The sequence below is a fragment of the Macaca fascicularis genome, chromosome 1 (assembly GCF_037993035.2).
Source record: "Macaca fascicularis isolate 582-1 chromosome 1, T2T-MFA8v1.1".
Taxonomy (NCBI): Eukaryota; Metazoa; Chordata; class Mammalia; order Primates; family Cercopithecidae; genus Macaca; species Macaca fascicularis.
Genome location: NC_088375.1, coordinates 161,885,737 through 161,911,707, shown reverse-complemented (window position 1 = coordinate 161,911,707; position 25,971 = coordinate 161,885,737). Strand labels below are relative to the sequence as shown.

Below are 25,971 nucleotides of genomic sequence, written 5' to 3'. Positions count from 1 at the left end.
AATGGGATTGCTGGATCAAATGGTAGTTCTGCCTTTAGGTCTTTAAGGAATAATCATACTGCTTTCTACAATGATTGAACTAATTTACACTCTCACCAACAATGAGAGTGAAAGTGTTCCCGTTTCTCCACAATCTTTCAGGTATCTGTTATTTTTTCAATTTTTTTAGTAATAGCCATTCTGATTGGTGTGAGGTGGTATATCATTGTGGTTTTGACTTGCATTTCTCTAATCATCAGTGATATTGAGCTTTTTTTTTCCGTATGCTTGTTGGCTGCATGTATGTCTTCTTTTGAGAAGTGTCTGTTCATGTACTTTGCTCACTTTTTAATTTTTTTTTTTTTCTCTTGTAAATTTGTTTTGGTTCCTTTTAGATGTTGGATGTTAGACCTTTGTTAGGTATTTGCAAAAATTTTGTCCCATTCTGTAGGTTGTCTGTTTATTCTGTTGATAGTTCCTTTTGCTGTGCAAAAGCTCTAATTAGAAGTTTAATTAGATCTCATTTGTCAATTTTTTGCTTTTGTTGTGATTGCTTTTGGTATTTTTTGTCATAAACTCTTTGCCTGTTGCTATGTCCAGGAAGGTATTACCTTGGTTGTCTTTCAGGATTTCATAGTTTTGGGTTTTACGTTTGAGTCTTTACTCCATCGTGACTTGATTTTTGTATATGGTGTAAGGAACAGGTCCAGCTTCAATCTTCAGCATATGGCTAGCCGATTATTCCAACAACATTTATTGAATTGGGAGTCTTCTCCCCATTGCTTGTTTTTCTCAGCCATGTCAAAGATCAGATGGTCATAGATGCATGGCCCTATTTCTGCACTCTCTATTCTGTTCCATTGGCCTAGGTGTCTGTTTTTGTACCAGTACTATGCTGTATTGGTTACTGTATCTCTGTAGTATAGTGTGAAGTCAGGTAGCCTGATGCCTCCAGGTTTGTACTTTTTGATTAGGATTGCTTTGGCTATTCTGGCTCTTTTGTGGTTCCATGTGGATTTTAAATTATTTTATTTAATTTTTTTATTATTTTATTTTATTTTATTTAGTTTTGTGAAGAATATCATTGGTAGTTTAATAGAGTCATATTGAATCTGTAAATTGCTTTAGTCAATATGGCCATTTTAATGATATTGATTCTATCATGAGCATGGGATGTTTTTCCATTTGCTTGTGTTTTTTCTAATTTCTTTGAGCAGTGTTTTGTAATTCTCACTGTAGAGATCTTTCACATCCCTGGTTATCTGTATTCTTATTTTATTCTTTTTGTGGCAATTGTAATGGGATTGTGTTACTAATTTGGCTCTCAGCTTGGTTGTTGGTGGTGTATACAAATGCTAATGATTTTCATACATTGATTTTTGTATCCTGAAACTTTGCTGAAGACTTTTATCAGCTGAAGGAGCTTTTGAGGTTAAGACTATGGGGTTTTCTAGATACAGAATCATGTCTGCAAACAGAGAGCTTGACTTCTTCCCTTTCTGTTTGGATGCCTTTATTTTTTTTATTGCCTGATTGCTCTGGCTAGGACTTCCAATACTGTGTTGAATAGAAGTGGTGAGAGAGGGCATCCTTGTCTTATGCCTGTTTTCAAGGTGAATGCGTTCAGCTTTTGCCTATTCAGTATGATGTTGGCTGTGGGTTTGTGATAGATGGCTCTTATTATTTTGAGGTATGTTCCTTCAATACCTAGTTTATTAAGAGTTTTTAACATTAAGCAGTGTTAAATTTGATCAAAAGGCTTTTCTGCATTTATTGAGAGAATCGTGTGGTTTTTGTCTTTAGTTTTGTTTATGCGATGGATCACATTTATTGATTTGCATATTTTAAATCAACGTTGCATCCTGGAGATGAAGCCTACTTAATTGTGGTAGCTTAATTTTTTATGTGCTGCTGGATTCACTTACCAAGTAGTTTGCTGAGGATTTTTTGAATCCATGTTCTTCATGGATATTGGTGTGAAATTTTCTTTTCTTCCTATATCTCTGCCAGGTTTTGGTATCAGGATAATGCTGGGGAGGAATCTCTCCTCAATTTTTTGGAATAGTGTCCATAAGAATGGTAGTGGCTCTTCTTTGTACATCTGGTAGAATTTGCCTGTGAAGCCGTCAGGTCCTGGGTTTTTTTTTTTTTTTTTTTTTTTTTTGGTTTCTGATGGTTGGTTGTACTTCTGGGAGGTCAGTGGTAACATCCCCTTCATCATTTGTAATTGTGTTTATTTGGATTTTCTCTCTATTCTTCCTCATTAATCTGCTTAGCAGCCTATTTTATTATTTTTTTTTCCCAAAAAGAAACCCAACTCCTATATTTGTTTATCTTTTGAATGGTTTTTTTGTGTCTCAATTTACTTCAGTTCAGCTCTGATTTGGGTTATTTTTTGTCTTCTGTTAGCTTTGGATTTGATTTGTTCTTCTCTAATTCTTTCAGTTGTGATGTTAGGTTGTTAATTTGAGATCTTTCTAAGTTTATGAAGCAGGTATTTAATGCTATGAATTTTCCTCTTGATGCTACCTTAGCTCTGTGTCACAGAGATTCTAATATGCTGTATCTTTGTTCTCATTATTTTCAAAGAACCTCTTGATTTCTTCTTTAATGTCATTATTTACCCAAAAGTCATTCAGGAGTATGTTATTTAATTTCCATGTAATTCATTAGTTTTGATTGACTTCTATTTTTAATCGTACTGTGGTTTGAGAGTGTGTTTGGTATGGTTTCAGGTTTTTTTTTTTTTTTTTGCATTTGCTGAGGATTGTTTTATGTCCAATTATCTGACCAATTTTAGAGCATGTGCCATGTAGCAATAAGAAGAATGTATAGTCTGTTGGTTTTCAGTGGAAAGTTCTGCAGAGGCCTGCCAGATCCATTTGTTCCAAGGTTGACTTCAGTTCCTAAATATCTTTATTTTCTGCACCTATTATCTGTCTAGTACTGTCAGTGGAGTGTTGGAGTCTTGCACTATTGTGTGACAGTCTATGTCTCTTTGCAGATTATCTAAGAACTTGTTTTATGAATCTGGGTGTTACTGTGTTGGGTACATACATATTTAGGATAGTTAGGTCTTCTTGTCGAATTGAACCTTTTAACATTATGTAATGCCCTTCTTTGTCTTTTTTTGATCTTTGTTGGTTTAACCTTTGTTTTGTCTGACATTAGGATTTCAACCCCTGCGTTTTTCTATTTCCCATTTGCTTGGTAGATTTTCCTCCATCCTTTTATTCTAAGCCTCTGGGTGTCATCACATGTGAGATGGGTCCCTTGAAGACACCATAACAAAAGTTCTTGATTTTTCATCTAGCTTGCCACTCTGTGCCTTTTAAGTCATTGTGCTAGCCTGTTTGCGCAGTTGCATTATAGTATCACTGGTATCTATAATTAAGTGTGTTTTTGTATTAGCTGGCAGTGATCTTTCTATATTTACTGCTTCTTTCAAGATCTCTTGTAAGGCAGGTCTGATCATAACAAACTCTCTCAACATCTGCTGATCTGAAAAGAATTTTATTTCCCCTTCACTTAGAAATCTTAGTTTGGCTGGATATGAAATTATATGTTGAAGATTTTTTTCTTTAAGAATGTTGAATATAGGTCCTCAATCTTTTCTGGCTTCTTGGGTTTCCACTGAGAGGTCCACTATTAGCCTGATGGACTTCCCCTTGTAGGTGGCCTACCCTTTCTCTCTAGCTGCCTTCCACATTGTTTCTTTCATTTTGACTTTGGAATATCTGATGATTATATGTCTTACAAAGAGTCTTCTTGTGTAGAATCCTATAGGTTTTCTCTGTATTTCTTGAATTTGACTGTTGGCTTCTCTAGCAAGGTTTGAGAAATTTTCATGGACAGTGTTTCCTATACCCTGGATATCCTATATTGATATCTGATATCATAGACAAAACATTGAAATATGTTCTCCAAGTTGTTTGCTTTCTTCCCCTCCCTTTCAGTGACGCCAATCATTCACATAGATTTGGCCTCTTTACATAATCCCATATTTTTCAGAGGTTTTATTCATTCATGATGATTAGTTTCCTTTATTTTTGTCTGACTGTCTTATTTCAGAGTGCCATTATTCATGTTCTGAGATTATTTCCTTTGCTTGATCTATTCTACTGTTAATACTTGTGATTACATTGTGAAATTCTTGCATTGTGTTATTCAGCTCTGTCAGATCTATTAGGTTCTTTTTTTATACTGGCTCTTTCATCCTTAAGCTCCTATATGATTTTATTGTGAAAAATTTGAAATGCTTCATGAATGTGCATGCCATCATTTCACAGGGGTCATGCTAATGATCTCTGTATCGTTGCAGTTTTAGTATATCTGCTGCCCAAGTGAGCAGTAAACAACATACTTCTAAGTAACTCTTGGGTCAAATAAGAATTCACAAGGGAAAATAGAAAACATTTCTAAAAATAGTAAAACAAAGCATCAAAATTTGTGTGATGTATCTAAAGCAGTGTTTAAAAAGAAATTCATAAGTTCAAATCTATATAATTTAAAAATAAAAAGGTTGAAAATTAGTAACCTATAATTCCATTTGAGAAGCTAAGAAAAAAAGGGCAAATTAAATACAAATTAAGTAGAAGAATGCATACATTGAGGATAAGATCAGAAATTAACAAAATAGAAAAAATAGAATAACAAAGCCTACAGTTGATTATGTAAAAAAATTAATAATGCTGACCAATCTTATCATCAGCAAGATTAAGACAAAAAAGAGAAAACACAAACTACCAATAACTAGAATAAAAAATGGAATATCACTAAAGTTCCTACGGACATAAAAAATGATAAAGATATATAACCAACCCGATGCCAGTAGGTTTGACAATTATACAAAGGCGATTCTATGGAAAATACAAATTAGTGAAACTGACAAAAAAAAAAACCTACACGTGTAATCTATTAAAAAGGAATTAAATGTTATTAAAATGTTTTCACAGAGAAGACTAGAGATCCTGCTGATTTCATGAATGAATTCTATTAAGCATTTTAAGATGCAAGAACATCAATTGAATAAAAACTTTCAGATGATGGAGAAGCTAACACTTTTCTTCTGATTTTAAAAAAGCCGAGATAATCATGATGCCAAAAGATGTTTCAAATTACAGACTAATAGCCCAAAGGTGAAAAGATGTATAAATCCTATCACAAAATATTAACAAGTTGTAACCAGCAAAAAATAAATAAGTATACGTCATGATTCTGTGGGTTGATTCCTACTCAAATCATGAATGCAATTCATCACCTTAAAAATAGAAACAAAACCGACTTTTCTTGTAAACTTTTCAATTAATGCAAAATAATCATTTAACACATTTCAATACATAGAATAGAAATACTCAGCAAAATAGACAAAACGGGCATCTCTAATAAGAGGCATCTGAGAAAAACCTCGAGCTAGCACCATGTTTAAATGGTCAAACATTAGACATTTGAGGGAATAATAGTTCATCCATGATTTTTTTTTTCTGATTTTGTTATATCTTTATGTATAAAATTTCTATAAATAGAATTCACATGTTTTAAGTGCAGGATTTACTTATTTTTGATAAATGAATAGAATGATATGAGAACCATCACAATCAAGTTTTAGTACACCTCCATCACCTCAAAGAAATTTCTCATGCTCCTTTGCATTACATCTGTGCCCCAATCCCCCAAATCCTGTTAACTGCTAACTTTCTTTTACTGTTTCCCCTTTTTCTAGGATTTCATATAATCATACAGTATGTACTCTTGTGTATGGCTTAATTCACTTAATGTACTATTTTTGAGATTCTCTCATGGTGGATGCTATTTGTATCAGTAGTTGATTTCTTATTATTGCTGAATAACATTCCAATGTATAGGTATACTACATTTTCTTTACTCATTAATCAGATGAAAGATATTTGAATGGTTTACAAGTTTATAGCTATAGTAGACAATACTTTTAAGATATTAAAATACACATCTGTGTTTGACATCTGTTTTAATTTTTCTCAGTGGATAACTAAAATGGGAGGTGCTTGGTCAGTGGTGTACCTTTTTAAGAAGTTATAAATTGCTTTTAAAGTGACTGTACCATTTTGCATTCCCATCAGCCAATATGTGAAGATTCTAGTTTCTCTACATCTTCATGGTATTGTCAGCTTTCTTCGCTTTTAGTTATTTTAGGGAACGTATAATAGAATCTCCTTGTGGTTATAGTTGGCATTTTCCTAATGACTGATGATGTAGACCATCTTTTTATGTGTGTTGGTCATTCATATATCTTCTTTTGGGAAGTGTTTCTTTAAATATTTGACCATTATTTATTGAGCCATTTTTTCTTGTTGTTAAATTGTAAGTATTCTTTCTTTATACTGATGTAATATATTGTTAGATATATGCTTTGCAAATATTTTAAACCACTCTGTGGCTACAGTTTCATTATCTTGTATCTTTTTGTAAGCGAAGACTTTTATTGCTTCTAAAATCTCGTTTTTAAATTGTTTTTATGATTTTTGTATAAAAGAAATATATTAAATTATTTAAAAACGTATATAAAATAAAAGGAATTTAAAGAGTTTAAACATACATTTTAGAATAATCTTGTTAATTTCCACAAAACAATGCCAGGAATTTTACTGGTATTGTGTCAAATCTCTATATCACTTTGGGAAATCTGATGTTTTACCTATATTGAGTCTCCAAATTGATGATCATGGTGTATTCCTCCATTCATTTAAGTCTTCTGTAATTGATCTTAGCTATATTTTATGATTTTTAGTGTGTAGGTCTTGAATATATTTTCTTAAACTTATTATTATTTCCATTTTTTTCTGAAGCTATTTTCAATAAAATCTATTTAATTTTCTAATTTAATTTTCAGATTGTTGTTGTTGCTGATAGAAATAAAACTGATTTTTATATTGATCTTGTTAAAATCATGTATTAATTTCCATAGCTATATGCATGATCATGTTCTACATCCTTTACTCAAATGAGTGAGTATATTTTTTATCTGTTCTTATTATACTGTCTAGAATGTCCAATATTCTTAAGTGGAATTGGTGTGAGCAGACAACTTTGCTTTTCAGAAGGGAAGATAGTAGAGGGCATCAGTCTTACCATGAAGTAAAATGATAGCTTAAGTTTTTAATATGTCCTTTGTCAGGAAGAAGAAGGTGATTTCTATTGTTTTTAGGAGTTTCCACGCTAAATATGTGAGTTTGTCAAATGTTTTTGTGTCTGTGATATTATCTAATGTTTAATTTATTCAGTTAACATAGTGCATTCTATTGCTTTTCAGATTTTAAATCAACCTTGCATATACTTGGTAATACTTTAATTCTTGCTGAGTTAGATTTACTGACATTTTGTTAAAGATTTTCACATCTTTGAGAGTCTGTGATATTGTTTCATAGTTATTTTGTTATTTGCTTGTTCTATTGTTGTGTGATGTCTTTTTCTGCCTTTGGTGATAAAGTGGTACTGAACTAACAAAATTAGTCAGAAAGTAAACTTTTTTCTCTATTTTGTAAAAAAGGGTGTCCAGGTTTGACATTAGTACTTTCATCATAGTTTTATAAAATTCAACAATGAAGTCACCAGGCCTAGACTTTTCTTTCAAGGAATATTTTTATTAGTAATGAAGTATTTTACTTGATATATAGACATTTACATTTTTGTGTTGTTTTTTGAATCAATTTGGTAAAATAATTCAATGCCCACTAAGATAAGGTAAGGTACAAGTGTTTTAAACATAAAAGAATTATATGTATAATATATATATATGAGTATATGTATATATACCTATATGTACCTACATATATACCTATATATGTATGCCTATACCTATATATACACATATGTAAACCTGTATATACACATATGTATACATATATATACACACACACACCTATGTTCTTATAGGTATATATGAATAAAAATACCTAATGTTTTAAAAATTGTACCTCCATATTTGCCATTTCCAGTAGTTTTAGTTTCTTCCTCTATATATGAATTATGATCTAATGTAACCTTTTTCACACTGAAGTTCATTTAGCTTTTTTATTAAGTAGAATTCTACTACCAATGAATTATATCAGTATTTTTTATATTTGAATTGTCTTTATTCCACAACCACCTGTAAAAAAAGAGTTCTGCTAAATATGCGACTTTTGCTGACAGCTTTTATGTTTTTGTTTGTTTCCTCAGTTTTTAACAACCTGAATAAGTCATTGCAAGGTTTTCTGGTTTCTGTCATTTCTGATAAGAATGTAACTGTTAATCATATCATTGTTTTTCTGCAATTGAGGTTTAATTTTTCTTTTCCTTTGGCCAAGCTTTTCATTTTTATGTTAGTATGTCTAGCTCTGTGGGTGTTGTTTTTTCCTTCTTTTTCTTTTTAGTGTGTTTATCATGTTTCAGATTGGATAAGTTTCTTGGGATCAGTATGGTTTTTGGTTTGTATTTTTAACTAAACTTCTTTTCAAATGATTTTCTGCCTTCTCCCCACCCCATCTTTTACTGGAAAGCTATTAAAATGTGTGCTAAAATATCTGATATTTTCCCACACATCTATGACTTAATTTTATGTGAATTCTTTTTCTTTTTATAATTTGAAATGAGTATCTACTGATCTATTTTAATCAATTACTGATTTATTTTGCCTTATCAATTCTGCTGTTGAGTCATTTAGTGAAATTTTCATTTCAATTATTGTGTATTTTATCTCAGAATTTTAAAAATGTTGATATACAATGAGTATGTGTATTTATGAGTTACATGTGTTATATTGATGCATGCATACAATATGTAATGATCAAATCAGGGTAATTGGTATATTCATTGTCTCAAACATTTGTTATTTCTTTGTAATGTGAATATTTCAATTCTTCTAGCTATTTTGAAATATACAATAAATTATTGTTAGCTGTAGTTATCCTACTGTGCTACTGAACACTCAAATTTATTACCTCTATCTAATTCTGTTTTTTTACTCATTAACCAACCTCTTTTCATCCCTCTCCTCCCTGAAACTTTCCCAGCCTCTGGTAATCATTATTATATTCTCTACTTCCATGAAATCAACCTTTAGCTCCTACATATCAATGAGAACAACTGAAATTTGTCATTTTTTGCCTGACTTATTTCACTTAATATGACTTCCAATTCCATCCATGTTGCTGAAAATGACAGAATTTCATTTTTTTGTGGTTGAATTATATTGCATGTATAATACATTCTCTTTATTCATTTGTCTGTTAATGGATACTGATGTTAATTTCATGTCTTTCTTGTGAAAAATATTACTATAAACATCAAAATGAAGACATCTCTTTAACATGCTGATTTTTTATTTGTGTATATATATACAAATACATTTGAGGTATATATATATGTGTGTGTGTATATATATACACACATTTGAGATATATACATATATGTATGGCAGTGTGAGTTCTGGTTCACATGGCAAATATATTTTTAATTTTTTGATGAAAACTCCATACTTCTTTCTATACTGACTGTACTAATTTTCATTTCCACCAATACCTGAGTTCTCCTTTTTCCATATCCTCATAAGCATCTGTTATTTTTTGTCTTTTTGATAATAGCCATTTACTATCTCCTTTGATATCTCATTGTGATTTTTATTTGCATTTTGCTGATGGTTAATTATGTTAAGCATTTTTTCAAGTGCCTATTAGCCATATACATGTCTTCTTTTGGTAAATGTCTATTCAGATCCTCTGACCATTTTTTAAAACAGATTAGGTGTTTTTTTTTTTCCTATTGAGTTGTTTGATTTGTTAAAATACATTTTGGTCATTAATCTATTGTCAGATAAATCTTTTCTCTCATTCTGTAGGCTGTATCTTTATTCCATTGATTGTTTCTTTGCTGTTCAGAATATTTTTGGCATGATGAAATTCAGAAGTTTCTGATGAAGTTCAGGAATATTTTGGCATGATGAAATTCTATTTGTCTATTGTTTGATTTTTGTTGCCTTACTCAAAATATCCTTGTGTAAATCAATGTCCTGAACCATTTCCAATTTTCTTATACTACTTCCAATATTTCCATTATTCCATTCCATTTCCAATATTTCTTTTACATTTCCAATGTTTTATTCTACCATTTTCATAATTCCAGGTCTTACATTTAAGTCTTACTTAAGTTTTGGTGTGATTTTTGCATATGGCAAGAGATAGGAGTCTAGTTTCATTCTTCTACATGTGGATATCCAGCTTTCTTAGCACCATTTATTGAAGAGGCTATTCTTTCCCCAATGTATGTTCTTGGCACTGTTGTGAAATATTAGTTGGTTGTAAGCGTGGGAATTTATATCTGTGTTCTCTATTCAGTTCAACTGGGTTATGTGTCTGTTTTTTTGCAAATATTATGCTGCTTTGGTTACCATAGTTTTGTAGTATACCTTGAAATCAGATAGTGTGATGCCTCCAGTTTTATTATTTTTGCTGAAAATTCCTAGGTGATTCAGGGTTCCCTGTGACTTCATATAAATTTGAATATTGCTTTTCTATTTGTGTGAAGATTGTCATTGGTATTTTCATAGGTATTGCATTCAATCTGTAGATCACTTTTGGTAGTATGAAAGTTATGAACAATATTAATTCTTCCAACCCATGAACATGGGATATCTCTCCTTTTTTTGTGTTCTTTTCACTTTTTTAATCAGTATTTAAGAGTTTTATTGTATAGATTTTCACTCCTTTTATTACATTTATTCCTAGTTTGTTTAGTTATTTTTGGAGCTGTTTGTAAATTGAATTGTTTTTTTGATTTTTTTTTTCAGATTAATTGCTGTTGGTGTATACAAATGTTACTGATTTTGTAAGTTGATTTTATAATCTGAGAGTTTACTTTTTAAAAATTCTTTCTTTCTTTCTTTCTAATTTATTTATTTATTTATTTATTTATTGAGACAAAGTCTTGCTCTGTCACCCAGGCTGGAGTGCAGTGGCACGATCTCTACTCCACGATCTCCGTCTCCTGGGTTCAAGAGAATCTCCTGCCTCAGCCTTCTGAGTAGCTGGGACTACAGGTGCACACCACCAAGCCCGGCTAATTTTTGTATTTTTAGTATAGAGAGGATTTCGCCCCATGTTGGTCTGGAACTCCTGACCTCGTGATCCGCCCGCCTCGGTCTCCCAGAGTGCTGGGATTACAGGCGTGCACCATCGCTCCCGGCCTAAAAATTATTTCTACCAGACTTTGATGGAATCCTTAGGTTTTTCTAAATATAAGATTAAGTCATAAATATTCCAATGAGACTAGAAGAATGGATGAATTCTTCTAGCAAGGAGAACTAGCAAGGTGCTACCTGCTCTCGCTACAGGCCTCTGGAATTCAGGAAGGGGACCTGTCTGCACCAGGGACACAGAGTTGGAAGGGAATACTGCTTACAGGAATGGAAGGCAGCTGATATGGAGCCCCGCGGGTTTGGAGCCAGAGCATCTGCAGTGGAGCACAGCCAGGGATGGAGATTCCCCTAGGCTCCCCTGGCTCTCTTAAGAGACTTTAGCTCTAGGGGAGCTATTGCAACTGAACTCTGGAGGGCAGTCTTGCCCATCAGATGGGGCCAGTCTGACCTGAGTACCCCTTGGTCTGCTTGCCTCTCCGATGACCCCTGCCTAGTTGCCTGCTTGCAGAGCAGCTCGGGTGCCCTGGAAGCCTGCATCATAGCTTCTGTGCCAGGGGACCATGCCTAACTAGCAGAGAGCTTCAGTAAGCGACCCTCACAGCCATTCACAAGCCCACCCACTCCCTCCCTACACAGCAGCTTCCCCGGGCCCACAGCAGCCACCGTATAGCTTTGCCAGCGCATGTGCACGTGAGTGGGTTTTGCTTTCCTTGACCTGCCAGCGCATGTGTGTGAGCACTCTGCCCTGCCACTGCTGCAGTGGGAGTGTAGTCCACCTCCCCGCCCCAGCACCACACCATCACACTCAGAGCTTTGGCAGGCACAGTGCCAGCCAGCCCTGTTCCGTTCTTGCCAGTGCCCCTTCCAGCCATGGGAGTGAAACTATGCACAGAGAACAGCGGACCTTCCCCGGACCTGAGTGACCACCCGTGCCGGTGGCACACAGAAAAAGCACACAGACCTGCACCATTCAGTGGACTGCCTGGTGCCAAAACCATCACTAGCATGACTGTGCACGCAGTTCCCAGGAGGGGCCCCCACCACATTGCTTCTGCTGAGGTGAATGTCGCCATGGAGACAGGCCCCCCCCCTCCCCCGGTACCCACTAGCACCCTGCCACAGCCAAGGAGCATGCACCCTGCCATGTGTAAAGGCTGCTGCTGGCAAATGCAAATGAGTAGGAGTCCTGTTGTCACCACACTATAAATGCTTTGGCTGAGACCACCCATTGGAGTATAGTTCAGGAGCAGATCAGTGCCCCTAGCACTGTGCATTCCTAACCTTGAGAAGCCAGAGAACAAAGTCGAGGCACAATACAAGTCCCAGAGTTAGAGCACGCAGTTCAAGAGATAGGAATCGAGCCCCGGTCACCTAGAATCTTCCAGAAACAAAGCCATTTGACTAAATCCACCTTATACCACAATCAAACCTGTGAGGTCATCAAATAGGAATAGGATATATATAGCAAAGTTCAGCAACTGTAAAGATGGAAGGAACGTAAGCCCACAAAGATGAGAAAGAATGACCACAAAAACCCTGATAACTCAAAAAGCCAGAATGCCTTCCTTCCTGCAAAAAACTGCATCACCTCTCCAGCAAGGGCTCTGAACCAGGCTGAGATGGCTGAAATGACAGAAATAGAATTCAGAATATGGTTAGGAACAAAGATCGTTGAGATGCATCAGTATGTCGAAAGCCAATCCAAGGACGCTAAAAATCACAATAAAACAATGCAGGAGCTGACGGACAAAATAGCCAGCATAGAAAATAATGCAACCTCATAGAACTGAAAAGCAAACTGCAAGAATTTCATAATACAATCACAAGTATTAATAGCAGAATAGACCACATGAAGGAAAGAATCTCAGAGCTTAAAGACTGGCTTACGGCAATAAGACCATCAGACAAGAATACAGAAAAAGTAATGAAAATGAATGAACAAAAGCTCTGATAAATATGGGATTACGTAGAGAACAAATCTGTGACTCACTGATATACTTGAAAGAGACAGGGAGAGTGTAAGCAACTTGGAAAACATATTTTAGAATATCATTCATGAGAACTTCCCCAACCTAGCTAGAGAGGCCAACATTCAAATTCAGGAAATTCAGAGAACACCAGCAAGACACTTCACAAGAAGATCAACCCCAAGACACATACATCAGATTCTTCAATGTTGAAATGAAAGAAAAAATGTTAAAGGCAGCTAGAAAGAAAGGTCAGGTCATCTACAAAGGGAAGCCCACCTGGCTAACAGCAAATCCCTCAGCAGAAACCCTACAAACCAGAAAAGATTGGGGCAAATATTCAACATTCTTATTAAAAAAAAATTCCAACCCAGAATTTCATATCTGGATGAACTTAGCTTCATAAATGAAGGAGAAATAAGATACATTTTAGATAAGCAAATATTGAGGGAATTCATTACCCCCAAATGTGCCTTACAAGAGCTCCAGAGACTAAATTCTAAGACCTCAATCTACGAAACTACCACCAGAAAATATTGCGAAAATATTCATGATATTGGTCTGGGCAAACATTTTTTGGGTAATACTGCACAAGCACAGAAAACAAAATAACACATGGACAAATGGGATCACATCTAGTTAAGACGCTTTTGCACAACAAAAGATACAATCAACAAAAGGGAGAGACAACCCACAAAATGGGAGAAAATATTTGCAAACTACAACTACCGCTCTGACAATGGGTTAATAGCAAGAATATGTAGAAGGAACTCAAACAACTCTATTGGGAAGAAAAATCTATTAGTCTGATCAAAACATTGTCAAAAGGTTTACATAGATATTTCTCAAAAGTAGACATACAAAAGCCAAACAGGCATATGAAAAGGTGCTCAACATCATGGGTAATGAGAGAAATGCAAATCAAAACTACAATGAGTTCTCATCTCACCCTAGTTAAAATGATTTTATTCAAAAGACGGACAATAACAAATGCTGGTGAGGATGTGGAGAAAAGAGAACTCTCCTACACTGTTCATGGGAATATAAATTAGTACAACCACTATGGAGAACAGTTTGGAGGTTCCTCAAAAAATTAAAACTTAAGCTATCATATGATCTACCAATTCCACTACTGGGTATATACCCCAAATAATTTTTAAAAAATCAGTTTATCAAAGAGATGACTACACTCCTATGTAAGTTGCAGCACTGTTAACAATAGAGAAGATTTAGAAACAACCTAAGTGTCCATTGACAGATGAATGTCTAAAGGAAATGTGGTTCATATACACAATGGAGTACTATTCAGCAATAAAAAATGAATGAGATCCAGTCATTAGCAACAACATGGATGGAACTGGAGATCGTTACGTTAGGTAAGATAAACCAGACACAAAAAGACAAAGACTGAATGATCTCATATATTTGTGGGATCTAAAAATAAAATCAATTAAACTCATGGTCATAGAGAGTAGAAGGATAGTTACGAGAGGCTGGGAAGGGTAATGGTTTGTTGGGAGGGACACAGGGATAGTTAATGGGTCAAAAAAATAGAAAGAATGAATAAGACCTACTATTTGATAGCACAATAGGGTGGTTATACTCAAGAATAACATAACTGTATATTAATCCCACAATTTTGGAGGCCAAGGCGGGTAGATCACCTGAGGTCATGAGTTCGAAACCAGGCTGGCCAACATGGTGAAACTCTGTCTCTACTAAAAATACAAAAATTAGCCAGGCATGGTGGCAGGTGCCTGTAATCCCAGCTACTCAGGAGGCTGAGGCACGAGAATCACTTGAACCCAGGAGGCAGAGGTTGCAGTGAGCTGAGATTGTGCCATTGAACTACAGTCTGGGTGACACAGTGAGACTTCATCTCAAAAAAAAAAAAAAAAAAGTAGAAACATCTCAACTTAACTACCTAACATCATAACTAGAAGAACACAAATCTAGCAGAAGACAAGATATAATCAAAATCAGAGCTGAACTGAAGGAGATTGGAAAACAAAATACCATTCAAAAGATAAATGGATCCAGGAGTTAGTTTTTTGAAAAAATTAATGAAATAGACTGCTAACTAGACTAATAAAGAATAAAAGAAAATAAACACAATTAGAAACAACAAAGGATACTACCACTGACCTCACAGAAATATAAATAACTATCAGGGAATATTATGAACACTTCTATGCACATAAACTGGAAATTCTAGAAAAATGAATAAATTTCTGGACAAATATCCCCTCTCAAGACTGAACCAGGAAGAAATGGATTCCGTAAACAGACCAACAACAAGCTTCAAAATGGAATCAGTTATAAATGGCCAATCAACCAAAAAAGCTGAGAACAATCTCCATCTATATCCATGTTGCTGCAAGGGACATGATTTTTGTTTTTTATTGTTGTTGTTTGTTTGTTTGTTTTAATGGCTGCCTAATATTTTATGGTGTATATGTAACTCATTTTCTTTATCCAATCCACTGTTGATGGGTACCTTGATTTATCCCATGTCTTTGCTATTGTGAAGAGCACTGCAATGAACTCATATGTCGTGTGTGTGTGTGTGTGTCTCTTTGATAAAATGAATTATTTTGGGGGAGTATATACCCAGTAGTGAGATTTTCGGATCAAATATTAGTTCTGTTTTAAATTATTTGAGAAATCTCCAAACTGCTTTCCATGATGGCTGAAGTAGTTTGTGGTTTCACCTTTCTTGATAAAGTCTATTTTATCTGATATAAGTATAGCCATTTCTGCTCTTTTTCCCTTTCCATTTGCATTGAATAACTTTTGCCATCCCTACATTTTTTGGCTTTGTATGTCTTTATAGAAGGAGTGATATTCTTGAAGACAGCAACTGTTGGGTCTTATTTTTTTAATCCTTTCAGCCACCCTATAACTTTTAATTGGTTAATATCATCCACTTCTATTCAAGGTTCTTATTGATAGATAAGAGTTTACTACTGCCATCCTGTAATTTGTTTTCTGTGGGAATTTTTTGGTAGATTCTTTATTCATTTTTTTTCTCTATTATTATCCTCTTTTGTGGTAAAGGTTAAGTGATTTTCTCCAGTAATATGTTTGATTCCATGCTATTTATTTTTACTTTATCTATTATAGGTATTTTTCATGGTTATCAGGCAGCTTACAAAAAATTTCTTATAACATGTTATTTGAAACTATCAACAACTTTGATCTCAGAGAAAAGTGTCAAAAGCAAATCCTATGCTTTAATACTACAGCCTTATATTTTGACTTTTGATGCTTCATTTTACTTTTTTCACATTGCCTATCTCTTAACAAATCATTGCAGTTATGTTGTTTTCAATAGTTTTGCTTTTGGTCTTTATAGTTTGATATGTGTTTTACTTACCAAAATTACAGTATTAGAGTATTCTGAATGTCTCTGCTTTCTTATTTTACTAGTGAGTTTTATACCTTCAGATGTTTTTTGTGTTACCTGGTAGCATCCATTTTTTATTTTTTAGATTGAAGACATCCCTTTAAATGTATTGTATGATATATATATAGTTTGATCGATTCCTTCAGCTTTTGTTTATCTAGAAAAGCACTTATCTGTCCTTCCTGTTTAAATAACAGCTTTGCTGGGCTGCAGTATTCTTGGTATGCAGGTTTTATTTTCCTTCAACAGTTAGAATACTACATCTTACTCTCCTCTGGTCTGCAAGTCTTCTGCTGAGTAGTCTGTTGAAAGCCATATAATGACTCCATTTCTTGTGTTATATTTCCTGCTGCCCACTGAATATTTTTTTTTAGTATTTGGATTTGCTAATTTGATTATGATATAACTTGGATAATTCCTCTTTGTGCTGAAAGTAATTGGTGATTTCTGAGATCCCTATAAGTGGATGATCTTGTCTTCCTCTTCTTTTTCTAGATTTAAAATATTTTCATTATTTCCTTAAATATGCTTTTTAAGCCTTTTCTATTTTAATCTCCTTAAGGAATTCCAATTATATGGGAATTAGTTTACTTGATGTTGTCTCATAAATTTTGTATGCCTTTTTCACTGTTTTTAAATCTTTTTTTCTCCTCTGATTAGATAATTTTATACGCTTTGTCTGTAAGCTTGCTAATTAATTCCTGTGTGATCAAGTCTCCTGCTGAACCTTTCTAAAGAGGTTTTTATTTAAGCTGTTGTATTACTTATTTCTAAGATTTTGTTTTGTTTTGTTTTTAACTTATTTCTCTGTTGAATTTCTCACCTTCATCCTGAATTGGTTTTCAAATTTTATTTACTTTTTCATCCATTGTTAAAAATGATTCTTTGATCTTCTTTCAGAGGATGATTCTGATTTCACTGTCAGAAACTTCACAGATTTTCAGCTCTTCTGAGTTCATTACTGGAGCTCTTGGTGGCATTCCTTGTTTCTTTTGGTGGTCTCATATTTCCCTGACTTTTCACAATTCTTGCATTTTGACATTCATGACAGCCCATTTGTGGAGACAGTCATCTCTTTCAGTTTTTGCAAGTGTTCTTTGGTGGTGTTAGACATTTACTTTCTAGTATCAGAGCATAAATGCTGGCCTTTACTGTTTTCCATTCTGGAAAAAACTTACAGTGATCACCAGAACTAAATCACAGCCCTGGAGCTAAATCATTGTCTTGTCATCATATCTTTGTTTGGGGAAGACTTAAAGTGAGCACCACAGCTTAATTATTGTCCTGAACTATATTGCTTCCTTGCTGTTGTTTCCCAGTCTGGAGAAGTGTTAAGCAAGCACCGGAACTTAATTCCAAAATTTTGTTTCCAAACCAAGGGAAGGCTCCACCAGAGCTTCTGAGATTTGTGAAAAATCTAGCTAGGTGTTTGGGCCTCCATTTAAATTGTGCCCCCTGAAGTGCCTTGACATCAGCTAGTATTTTCAACATGGTTTCCCTGCTGATTGAAGTGTTGAGTAACCACCAAGGTCTGCATACCAGTCACTGTGATCAACATCCTGCTCTTTGTCCCCAGTTCATCCCAGGTAGTCTAGACCTCCTTCATTCCCAGTGGTTCCTGTGGGATGGTATCCGAGTGACCTTCCCATGAAGATTCCTAAACAAGCAGGGAGATGGAACATCCCCTCCAATTTCCTCCTCTCACCTTGGCAACCGTAAGTCTAAGAAAATTATCTGTGAATGGCATTATGCCAGGTTACAGGAGGGGTTGGCACAGACTGAAATTATTACTGTTTTTTTTTTTTACTGGTTGTAACTTCTCTCAATTAGGCTTCTCTTTAAAGTTCTGGTGTATTTAGGCTGGTATTCTTGTTTTTGAATCGTTTCTAGTTGTATTCTTTGAGGTTAGTAATACTGGGTGACTCTTCTAATTGGCCATCTCACTGACATTACTTTTATATCCACAGCTTCTGTTTGTTTTTTTTATGTTGAGATTCCTAACTAGATTATTTCTTGTATATTTACCATTAGTTCTTTGAAGTATTAATAAAAGCTGCTTCAAAGGATTTTTCTGCCAACTCTAAGTTGGAATAAATTTTGATTGACTTTTTTAAACTCTTGCATATGTATCAATTTTTTTTGATTGTCTAGTCATCTCTTGGTAAAATTACTAGTTATTAAGTATTGTATGAGCATTGTAGATAATACATTGTAACAACTCTTGATTTTGTTTTGTTCTTCAGAAGTTTGTTTATTTTTTGCTTTAGAAGGGAATCAGCTTGTCTCAACTCAAACTGTTAACATTATCTTCATCATGGGATGCATAGTTTAGTGTAGTTCTCTGGAAATATCTTTTCTTCTCAGTTTATCCGTAAGCCAATGCTTTGTTTGAGTGGAGGTTATAGTTAGATACTAGAATCCAGTAAAGCTTATTCTTTACTGTATGGCTTGTGTTTAGGTGGAAGGAAACTTTTGAAGTTGTTAAAAATTCAAAAATATGGCTAGTATTTTAATTTTTTCAGGCTCTCTAGGATCTTCTGGTGGCATATATATTTTAGCAGAGAGAAATGTGTGGGGAGTTTCTTAACTCAGCCTAAGTGCTTTTTTTTTTTTTCCCTCAAAATTGTCCCTTTAAATTTCCAACTGTTCTTCTCTCTGAACTAAGTCCCCTACCTCTATCACTAAAATCGTAGGTCTTTGTTGCCTATTTTCTAAGGGGTGAGAGTGTCCCTGGGCAAGAATATCACAAACTCACTTTCTGATCTGATGCAGCAGTGCACGATGAATAAACAGTTATGAAATTCTTGCCTGCTCAGGTTGATTTCCTAGTGGCCTAAAACTCATGTTTTTATTTTAAAAATTTTATCCCATCTTACCTAAGTTTTATGCTGAGAAGGCATTAATGCCAACATCTTTTCATGTGGCTATAACCAATGTAATATTTTAATTAAACTACCTCTAAATCTCTGCAAATGCCATTCTCTAATCTGTAGCAAAAAACTTCAGTTTTGCTTTTTAAAAAATATTTTTTCTCTACAAAAATATTTTTTAAAAAGCAAAACCATATATGCTTTATATTATCTATCCTTTGAAATAAAACATATTTACATATGCTTTATATCTTTTAAGATCTGATATAAATGTTGCTTCTTCTGGGAAGCCTTACTGTATTTCCTTGGAAATATTTACTTGGCTCCTCATCTGGACTTTCACAGAAATTCATTTATTGTTTGTTTTAACAGATTTCATTCCTCATTACAATTATTATTATGGTTACCTATTGTATGTATTTAACCACTAATAATGTAGATAATTCCTTGTAGAGGGACATGTGACTTGTACATCATGTGCATTTAATATATGATTGCAGAATTTATGGTTACATGCAACTAATTCCTGACATCTTACAAAGGGTATTTCAGTTGCCATGTTTTCTTTAAAACTAATAACTATATGGTTTTTAGTAAATTATTGAAATGCTTTTTCTGGATAATCTTTCCCTGTACCCTTTGGATCCATGTATACTCATATTTACTTCCCATTTCTCTCTATTATTAATTGTATAACTTCATGCATGTTACTTATTTTTTGTACTTTATTTTCTTCACCCAAAATGGAAAATTGATACATCACGGAATTTTTGGAAGGATCGTGGAAATATCGTGTACAACATTCACTATATATGCCAGGGACATGATTGGTGCTGTTTAATTTGAACTATTTTCTGCAATTCAGTGCTGACCATGTTTCTTTCCCAGGCATAGAAAAAGAGAAACTTTAAACTCTCAGCAATGTCATGTTGATGTATGGGAAACACAAGGATCCCAAATTATCTGCCAGATATCTACTACTGCTGAAGTTCTTTGAAGTATATGTATAGTGAACTCATTGCAGAAAAAATACAGACTCTATAGCACACTTCTTGTCCTTATACTAGTTATCTAAGATTGAACATACGTGTTTATGTTTTGTCAGTGACATGTTTAATTACATTATTAACAGACACAATGTCGATGGTAATTTTCTCCAAGATTCCTCAAAGCTCAAAAGCATTGGAAAGAGATTTTAGTATTTCTGTTCCTACTCTGGAAAAATAACCTATAATTTTACATTGTAAACAAATTGTGCATCTCAAAGATCACTATTATTGCCTTGTTTTCTGATAGTTTTCTCCTCCCATCAAGTTGTGTGGGAGGGAAAAGAAGTAGTGAACCTGAAATTCCACCAAATGTGACAGTATGTGGCCAGTAATGTGCCTAATCATATTTGCTTTAACCCTCACAATAAATCTGAAAGACAAATATTATTGTCCATTTTATAGCAGGGAAAATGGTACAGAGAAGTTAGTCCGTTGCTTAAAGTTACACAGCTTTGAAGAACAGAATTAGGGTTCAGAGTCAAGCCTTTTAAATCTGAAGTTTATGACTCTTCCTCCTAAAACACCACTTATATGAAGGACTTTGAACAAATGATACCATATTGCAGTAGACCCAGCAATAACACTTTGTTTCATGCTGTGCCAAATGACTATCTTTGCGATATATAAAACAACCTGACATAACTGTGACATAGTCATTTAAAAATATTTGTAAAGCCACCACAAAAATGCTTTTTATAATTTAAATTGTGAATAATGCCAAGAATGTTAACTCTTGAAATGTTAACTTGTGTGTATACTCATGCTGTGTGCATATTAATATAAGCTTATTTTATATAGATAGATCTAGTACTTTTCAAACGCCATTGTTTTCACTAGATTGAACTGTCATCTGCTTTAATAACATGAAATTCTTATTTCATTGCAGTATCACAAACAGCTACACTATGTTTTTTTTGACAAGCTGTATTTTTACTTTACGCTTTATTCTTGAAGCTTCAAAAATTGATACCAGTTCTTTTCAAGACAATGTGTTCAACACAGTGGGGTAAAAATACTTTTTCTTCTTATATTATCGAGTAAAATTCTAGGTGATAGAGTTCAAATATAAACTTTGTCTCCGCTCATAACTCAGAAGCTTGTGGAATGCCTTGATAGTTAGGCAAACATGTTAAATTTCATGTAAACAGTCATCCTATGTATTCACAAATGCATTCTTATTTTAAACATGTCTTTTCTTGTTTGTGTTTCTGGTTTTTAAATATTGTGATTCCTGATTCAAGTATCTGATAAAAACTTTTAATTTTTAAAGTGTATGATAACGTTTTTAACTCTATGTCTTTTCACATAAAAAAGGCATAGAAATTTTTCACAGAGTGCAAAGACAGAAAGTTAAGACACATCATCTATGCCTCTAGAACTTAAGTATAGGCTACATGAATTAAAAATGAATGCTTCCAAAAATGTACATTTTTCATTAACATCTCTAAATACATAAAAATGTGAAATCATCTATATATTTGCATGTTCATACATACAATATAATAGCTTATAGGTATATAATAGTTATGAATACTCACATTTATCAGGTGATTACTACATGACAGATACAAATCCAGATTTTGTGTGGTAAGAAGTTTAAATAATTTAGAAAATCTTCTGTAGGTAAAAATAAAATACAAAATGAGACATACAAAATTAAGTATGAATGTGAATATTTACTTGGAATAAGAAAATAAATCATTTACAGTTACATAGTTTCAAAAGTCTAACAAATCTAAAACATGGACAATTCCAGAAAACTAATACATTTTATTAAAATAGCTCTAAAAATCTACTTTTTTGGTTTTATGTTCTTTGATTATTTCTTCACATGACAATTATTTTGTTATTTTTTTCTCAAAGGGAGAAAGGTAATTCCATCTTTCCATTAGGATTACTGGTTTTATTTAATGATAGTTTAGAAAAGATTCTCTCAGCCTAATAATTCATCTTTGGTAATGCCATGTAACTTTTCGGATTGTTGTCAACTTTGGAAAAAATTTTACAAAATTTCTTTCATATATTATTGTAAGATTGAGGAGTATTTTAGGTATTTTTGTGCAGTTACTCATCTTCAATATTCTTTGAATTAACAATACCTATGAAATAATTTGTCATCTCTGTTTCCTTACTGCAGTGGCTTATATCAGCATTTTGTGTTGAATTTATAAAAAAAAAAAAACAATTTTTTTTTTTTTGCAATGAAAAAAGCTTCATTAATTAATTGGACTCTTAAATTAGTCAAGCCTATATATTACGTGTAGTAAAATCTTTTGCTTAATAAATTGCTGACTTTGGAATGGCCTGAAAATTATTTTAATTCACTTCTCATTGCTACAGTAATTTCTACTGAATTTATATAACAACACAAGCAAACATTGTTTTATTTTGTATTTCACCTAATAAAAGTATATCTTGCTTTGTCAAATATATTTCTGGCAGAAGAACAAAATCCATTTTCACTTAGCATTTAGGAAAAGTGAATTTTTTGCTTTTACCATTTCACATATTATTAGAAGAATTGCTTGCTGGTTTGCTTTTGGTTCCCTAACTTTGTTTTTTCTCCACTATCCACATACTTCTGTTGTCATGGGCCAGAGGACACTTTCTCGTATTATGACTCAACCTCTGGTCCCTCTTCTAGAGGTCAAAATTCTGGGTTAGTTTGCAGAGTGAGCCGTAGCAAGAATTTTTCTGGAAGCCACTTCTACAATTTCATGGCTTACATATCTACCATGAATTCCATGACTAACTATATCTAACCATAAAGAAAATGACTTCTAATCACAAGAGTATACCCCAAGAAATCCAGACAAATTATTGTCCTAACCAAAATTCCCCTTAGCAAAATTTCCCATATAGTAGATATCACTCCAATGGTATCATAGAAAAGGGAAAGTATAATGAATGAGAAGAGTAAGTGAAAAAAGTTATAGGTCTTTATTAACTCTAAATAACCCACTTATTTCTTTTCAAAATTTTGCAAAAATCCTAACCCCTTGCCAGGACCTCTCTAGGGCACTTGAAATATATATTATCTTCATGATAAACTTACCCTATTTATAGTTCACATAGAGTATTTTCTTATATTCTACATAGAATACATTCTACATATTCCACATAGATTATTTTGTCCAATCCTCATACACATTTTTTGAGGATAAACCACTTTAGTCTTACAAACAAGCATATTGAGGAAGAGAGAGAGAGACCGCATGACTTTCAAAATTATAGCTAGAACCCTGGCAATTTGATTCTGAAGTCTATTTTCTTGTCCCTGCCAGGCATTTTTAATTGCATGGGGAAGAGTGACTTCAGAGCATGTCAGTGGTGATGATTTGCTTTGCAGCTGATCAACTTAACCATTGATTGTGTTAAGCTTCATTTAGATTTAGATTCTCTTCACTCACACAAAACTGAAGTGTGTAACAACCTGAACTTGCCTTAACCTAGGCAGTCCTTTTGTCCATAACAAGCATGAGGACTAGGAAAAATGCAAATACAGAGCTGAATACTGAATGAAGAGCAGATTCAATGTTGAGATGCATTTTGCTATATACTAATGAAAATCAATAAATTACAGCTGCATCCATCTTCATAGATAAACATAATGAAGAAAATGTTTACCATTAAGAGGAAGTTGTTGAAGTTTGTAAAAAGTATGCTTCCATTTATATAAAGTTTGAAATATAGGCTGTGTGTGTCTGTGTGAGAATAGAGCATGGAAATGAAAATGATAATCACAAAATTCAGGATAGTGGTTGTAGGGTTGGTGGGGAAAGGAGAATAGAATCATAGAAATGAACAAAGGAAACTTCAAAGGTATTGGTGCTGTTTATTTTATTGTTATTTCATAAGGCTTAGAGACATGTTGTAAATATCTTAGATGTTAAATATTTAATTGAAACAATCAACACATTTCAATGGGATTTGAAATAATTAGGTGGGTAGTGGGACAGTTTTGGGCTGAGAAAGACCAAGCCAAAGAAATGTAGGCATAAGTAACATAATTGGGTGAAACTGGGAGCTTGACAAAAAGTTTTCTGGCTTGGAGATTCCTATTCTGAGGATATATTCATGAAAAAGCACATCTAAGTGTAGGTCAGAATTTGAGAGAATGGACTCATTGAAATGCCCAAGTGAGGCAGAAACATCAATGTCCATTGTTCAAGTTGAGTAATATATCCCTAACGGAAAATATATTAGTTTGTTTTCAAGCTGCTGATACAGATATACCCGAAACTGGGAACAAAAAGAGGTTTAATTGGACTTATGGTTCCACATGGCTGGGGAGGCCTCTGAATCATGGCAGGAGGCAAAAGGCACTTCATACATGGCAGTGGCAATAGAAAAAAATGAGGAAGAAGCAAAAGCAGAAACCCCTGATAAACCCATCAGATCTCATGAAACCCATTCACTCTCAAGAGAACAGCACCTGAAAAACTGGCCCCCATGATTCAACTACCTTCCCATGGGTCCCTCCCACAACACATAGGAATTCTGGGAGACACTATTAAAGTTGAGATTTGGGTGGGGCCACAGCTAAACCATATCAGAGAATAAAATAAGAATAGCTTTACAATTACCACGGTGCAAGTGGCAAGTATTTGGGGGCAATTTAGGGAACTAGTGAGCAGACATTGCAATGTTTGGCAACATTTCATTTGCTGTCAGAAGATACATCTAAAATGTTTACTATATATCATAAATAATGCCAGGTCCTGTAGTAAGATATTGAGGAAACAACCACACAGATCCTGTGATTTTTCAGGGGCATGAATTGTGTTGCCTTTCAGAAAACATGCTCCTTAGGAGATGAAAAATAAGACAAAAGCCTAGTTACTGAATTACTGGCACAAATAACAATACCTGGTTTGACAAATTTGTGTTAGGAACTAGAGATCCCTATTACAAGGGGAGCTATTGTTACAAACTCAAAAATTGAGGAACTAGAATTTAAGCTAGAATTCTAGTCATTGGTGAACTGGGGTAAGAAAATTAGAGAAGGAACAATAGGTTGTCATGAAAGACGGGGAGGACGTAAGTTCTTTTCATTGCTGAGGTTAGTTACATATACATATGCATATACGTGTGTGTGTGTGTGTGTGTGTGTGTTTATTAATTAGTGTAGGGATGGGGGATTAAAATAATATTGCAACAATGCATTGAAACTAAGTTGGTTCAAAGAAAGGTAAAACTTTGAATTATTCATAAAACAATGAAATAATGCCCACAGTGTCAGTAGATACACACACCTCTTCCAGCCCATAGATTTTTTTACTTGTAACTGTTAAAATAGGCACACTTTTTGTTTATGTTTGGTGATATATGTTCACCTTTTTACATAGTCCATGAAGCAATTATAACAATGTGTCATAGTTTCCAGTACATAGCATGCTAATATTCACTTGCACTTTTTAAATTTTGTCCACTCTTCACCTCTCTCTACCTTGTTCTGTGGCCAGGGAGGCTAATATGAATGGACTGCATCAGTGAGCATTTTTGCTTCTGGCTTGTCATTGTGTTTGACTAATAAAAGCCATTGACAGGA

The 25,971-nt window shown here is 33.9% G+C and overlaps 1 long non-coding RNA gene and 1 other non-coding gene across 7 annotated transcripts in view; one reads left to right on the top strand and one right to left on the bottom strand.

Annotated features, from left to right (window-relative positions):
- Window positions 1-25,971, top strand: part of LOC107127201 (uncharacterized) — a 513,156-nt gene that overhangs the window by 470,968 nt on the left and 16,217 nt on the right. For 3 of the 6 annotated variants that reach the window (XR_010577711.2, XR_012418774.1, XR_012418771.1), the window contains one exon: window positions 18,088-18,216. The exons of 2 other annotated variants lie outside the window; for them this stretch is intronic. This is a non-coding gene — a long non-coding RNA (uncharacterized lncRNA). Of the gene's footprint in view, window positions 1-6,922; window positions 6,963-10,780; window positions 10,819-10,933; window positions 11,030-18,087; window positions 18,217-25,971 lie in introns of all 6 variants that reach the window. One more of the 6 variants, XR_010577712.2, reaches the window with a different exon arrangement.
- Window positions 4,224-4,330, bottom strand: LOC123570924 (U6 spliceosomal RNA). The gene has a single exon (XR_006695153.2). It is a non-coding gene; the product is annotated as a U6 spliceosomal RNA (small nuclear RNA).